The 5,610-nt window shown below is 34.3% G+C and overlaps 1 pseudogene; it reads right to left on the bottom strand.

Annotated features, from left to right (window-relative positions):
* Window positions 1,061-2,086, bottom strand: LOC110272218 (annotated as a pseudogene).

Below are 5,610 nucleotides of genomic sequence, written 5' to 3'. Positions count from 1 at the left end.
TTTCTTTTTAATTCTTTTTGGGAGCTTAATCTATTCATATGCAATGAGGTTTCTTGTACAACTCCCTTGGTTTCTTAATAGACAAGCTGGAATACCTAAACTTTGGTAGCTGGCAGTTGTTTTTTATTCTCATATGAATAGGAATTTTCTAATTTCTATGGATGGTTTTTGGTTCAATTTCCAACTATTTTGATTTTTGAATCAGTGCAAATGAATGGTCCAATTGGATTAGGTCGTTGGTAGGTTAGTAAGGGGTTTTTTCTTTAATCTAATTTCATCTATTTTCAGGTGGTGTTTAATTGAAGATGTAACTATTTCTAGCTTAATTTTTGTACCATTCCCTTTGAATTTAGCAATTAGAGTCTTAGGTAGAACAGTTCAATGCTGGTGTGCATTTTAGTAAGCCTAAATTATTTTTCAGGCATCTCAACTCTGGATTTATTGATGTTTTCATTGTGGTAACTGATGATCTTGGTATCAACTATGCGTACTACCTATAAAAGCCAACTCTAACCAGAGAAACAATTCTCAAAAGGACTGAAAATATGAGACTTTTAATTGATTCAACAGTGCTGTGATTTATATTAGGTTTAGTTAACCATTTCTTCTGTGAAATATATATATTGCCTGGTATGAATTAGTAAATAGTAATTCTAATTTTGTTTTTTTGGTAATCGATTTGTGACAATTTTAGTACAGCAAACAATGGATAAGGGTTTGTCCCTCATTTATTCCTGCCTACCTTTTTCGTTTTTAAAGATTTTTATAAACCTAGACTTGGATGGTATTCTACACTACAACTCTCTCAACACTTTTGTCAAACAGGACAGTCTTCTAATCACAAAATTATATTTGTTGGCATACATTAACAACTCGAAATATTATATAAACATGGTTGTGATGCTTGATAAGATAAGGTGTATGTGCTTCTCACCTTATAATTTCTTTGTTCCATCACGCACTGCAGGTTTTGTGACCGTCATAGCTTACGCAATATGGTTATGGAAGTAGATTTATGGGTTACAGATTATATTGCTAGTGGGTGCATTGGTAAGAATTTTTAAATTACTTTATGCCAATAAACTGCTTTGACTGATTTCCTTAACTAAAGGTGCTCTAATGACCAATTCTTGTTGCATTAAATTGTGTATTTGCAAATTTAAATATGCATAAAGGACTATATAATGAAATTGTCAAATTTATGCCAATAGCCGTTCCTGAATGTAGCTAATCCTTTTGCATCCAAGGTCTCCTATATATGCTGCATGTTAGACTTCTATTAGGCTGAAGTACATCTGTTTAAGCCACATTTCTAAAAACTTCTTTAAAAACAACATTATCGGTCTCTGCACAGTTATCCTCATCACGACATAAAAGTATCTTAAGACCTCCCCTGTGTGTCACCCTAGATGCTGCAACATAAAGATGATCGTGGGTAAAAACAGGTTTTTTTAGAATTAATCCAACATTCGCTAATGATTGCCCTTGGCTTTTGTTTATTGTCATCGCATATGATACCATTATAGGAAATTGTCTTCGTTAGAACTTAAATGGTATTCGATGATCGGAAGGACTTAGAGTCATCCTAGGAATAAAGACTTTCTGACCTTTGTTCTTTCTGGCACTACCACGTGCTTCTATAATGTGTTTTCCAAGCTTAGTGACAACCAAACGTGTTCCATTGCACAATCCTACCGAGTGGTCAATGTTTCTTAAAAGCATGATAGGAGTTCCAACCTTTAATGTCAGCTCATGATTGGGCACTCCTGAGCATCTAATTGTATTCAAGAATTCAGGTGTGTGAATGGACGCCAATAAGTCGTTGTTAGACTCGGTTGGGCATGCCTTGTCTGAGCTATAGTATGTCTGTGCTTCAGTAGGGTTTAAGCTCATCATGAATTGATTTATCTCATCAACTACTTGCAAAATTAGTGCAAGTATTGCTCGGTCTTCAATGTGCTCATCAGCAATGGTGCGATAAAAAAGTTTTGGATAAGTAACCTTGCAAATTGCCTCAATTGGATCATCCCAGTCTTTGACCAGTATGTCATCTGGGATTAGAATCTTCTGACATTGTCCCATTGGAGTTCCGTGACAACCATCACCAATACCAAGTATCCAATCAGCAAACTCTTTTAACTCAGATGACCTTGTGTTGGAATCACTTGATCTCAATCTCATATTTTTTGTCAATGTCAAGAGCTTGCAATCATTCCAGATGTAAGATGAGTTTATAGTGGCGCTAACAATCTCTTGCCGAGTCCCTTTAGGAATCACCGGTAATATCTGTCGAAAATCACCCCCAAAAATAACTGTCTTCCCACTGAATGGCTGGTGAAGACTGTTTGGATTCTTGAATCTTAAGATGTCACGCATTGTTCTATCAAGAGCTTCAATACAGAATCTATTTACCATAGGAGCCTCATCCCAAATGATAAGCTTTGTCTTTATCAACAGCCCGGCCAATACCCTTCCTTGTCTTATATTGCATGTTGAGAATTCATCTAGATTGAGTGGGATTGAAAAACGTGAATGTGCTGTCCTACCCCCGGGTAATAAAAGAGATGCAATACCACTCGATGCAACAGTAAGTACAACTTGTGATTTAGATCTCAATGCAGCTGCTAAAGTCTTCCAAACAAATGTTTTGCCAGTCCCTCCATAACCATACAAAAAGAATACTCCACCCTTCCCATTTTTAGCAGCATCCATAACTGTCTTATAAACAAAATATTGCTCGTCGGTTAGTTGTTGCAAATAGGTGGTATGGTCTAGAGCTAGCTGTCTTTTATCATAGCGGAGCTCATCGGAAATTAACCTGTCATTTCATCAGCATATAGTTGACTATATAAAATATTTCATTTCGAATATGTATTTTGCAAAAAAAAAAGGCTATTAGAAATTATACTCTATTTTTTAACTATTGCAAATGAAGAAGAAAAATTGTGTAGACTAAACTAACTATTTGAAAGCTAATATTCTAATATTTAATGGATTGTTATTAAATTATGAGATGACCGTGTAAAAATTTATTGAAAATTTTAAATTTGTTATAATAGAAGTTATATTGACAAATTTACTTATGAAGTTAATGTATATGTATTTTATATAATTAGTTTTAAAAACCATGATAATAAGTTCTTCATTAGAAAAAAATAATATTAGATATTTGCAATTTATATTTATTATATAATCCAAATAAGTAATTACTTTTGTATCCTCATTTGTAGAAGGTTATTTTTAAAAAAAAATAAATTTAATTAAATATTATTTAAATAGAATTTTTAAGTCATGTATTTTAACCTGTTCATTCCATTAGCATATAGTTGACTATTGAGTTGGCTTATATCTAGGACTGGCATCGGAGAGAAATCCTGCAGACTCTTATTGTATGTGTTAAGTGTTCTCTCAATTTCTATCAACGTCAACTCCTTCAATTCATCTTCGGAAATGAATAAATCTGTCAATAGAAAGACCAAATTTGTATGAATGAATCTTGAAGAATAACTTCAGTTACGTAACCAGAAATAAAAATAAGAACAAATAATATTCAATTTTATCCTATTTGCTTAGATAAAGACAACTTATTGAATGCACTAAAAACTATCTCTCTTATAAGATAAGATTGCATGTCCATTACGGAATCTTGGTTCAATTCATTTAATTGCTAATTATATCCTATAATACACCTAAGTTCAATTATGATTAGCATGGCTACTAAAAAACTTCTCATATCTTAAATTTTTTATTATACACAATATTCTTACATAGACTAACAAAATTTCTCGAAAAATCCTAAAAACACATATGGCACTGTTAACAATGAATTTCCATTTAACATAAATACCAATATATTACTAATATTGACATTCCATTCAATTGAAAAATACGAACCATTAGACTGTGACAATAAATTACCTGGATTGTCAAGAAGCCTTCTCTGCCTATGAAGTATATCATCGGATAATAGATGCCATGTCTTTTGCCATTCGTGTTCTGGTGTATCCATTGAATTTGAAAACAATAGCATTGCAAATAGCTTCCTCAAGTATGTACCCGATCCCCAGTGGCTTGCTTCCACTATTGCATCTATATATTCCTTGTCATCATCTAAGAGGCCACGTGCGTAACATGCATCTTTGAAAGTAGAATATAAAACACCATCTATAGTACGAATGTCCTCATAAGAAGTTGGGCCTCTTACAAAATTGAGCAATAGCCGCATGTAATAACTTTCACCGGATCCTGGAGGTACATGGAAAATCCTTCCGATAACAGAGTGTGATTTTCTAGGCAACCAAACCCTCTCATCTCGCTTCCATACGAATTTAGTTGGAAGTTCAGCATACGCCAGTGCCCTTGCTTCTACATAATCCTTGTTTGCTTGAAACCATCCTAAAAACATAGATTCCTTCACTGATTCTTTTCTAACAACATCCTCTAGATTTTCGTGGTCTTTGAATATAACATTCTGTTCATTGGGTAAGTGAAAACCCAATCTCACAACAGATGGATCTCTGTAATGGATGTTAAAACCAAAAATCCTCCATGCTGCTTCACATGGTGATATGTATCTACAATCGTAATACATACTCACCTCATCATATTCATCTAACTCAGCATCCACTGTGACACTTCTATAGAAGGAAGCAGTTACACGATCATGACCTTTGTTCACGTATTTAAATAAATACTTTATTGATCATGACCTTTGCCACGCGATGACGGTGTTGTTTCCTCGGACAAAACTGCTTCCTTTATACCCTTGTACATCTCACATCTGAGTTTCTCCTGATCAAGTCGTATATAATTTAGGCGAGATGATTCGATCATGGAGAACCCATCAACCAAGAATTGCTGGAATAGTCGTCTAGAATATAACAAAGGAGATCCATCAGCTAACCTTTCTTATATCCTGAATGCAAAGAATTCTCTTAATGAAACCTCTTGTCGTCCTTTGCTACCACTTTGATTACCCTTGTTGAAAGGTATGTCTTCCTTGTAACCATCCTCTCCAAATGGAAATAACAATGGGTATTGTAATCCCAAATAAGCAGGATTGAGTTGATTAATCCTTTGTAACCTTCCACTTTGTGTCTCTACCACAATGTCCCTATCAGTTTTATCAATGTCAAAGCCACCCACAATCAATGCAGCTACCTCATCCGTGTTGGGCAGGTTGTATCTTGCAAGTGAGTCTCTAACCATGCGAAATGCCTTCACCAGTACATTGTTATCATCAAGCATCTGTTTCAATTCTCTAACAATATCTTCATGTATCTCTTTGTGATGTTCACCCCTATTTACAAAAATAGAATTTGTACAATTTAATTTTAATAGGATAATTGTTATTGAAAAACTCCCAACTGTTACTTCAAATCCTAAATCTATTCTATATAGAAATAACCCTAAAACTTACCGAATAGCTGCCATGCGATTTTCAATCTCATTCTGAGTATCAAATACATACAGTTGAGAAAATTTTGCAATGTTTTTCTCTGGAGGAATCAGACTACCCATTAGATGATAATTCTCTCCACAAAGGATAAATGTTGGTGGCCCTCTTGCTTGACTAATGCCACGGTCTATCTTTGCACCAATTGATGTGAA

This window comes from Arachis ipaensis, chromosome B05, assembly GCF_000816755.2.
Source record: "Arachis ipaensis cultivar K30076 chromosome B05, Araip1.1, whole genome shotgun sequence".
Lineage (NCBI taxonomy): Eukaryota > Viridiplantae > Streptophyta > Magnoliopsida > Fabales > Fabaceae > Arachis > Arachis ipaensis.
This window is presented reverse-complemented; position numbering and strand designations above follow the sequence as displayed.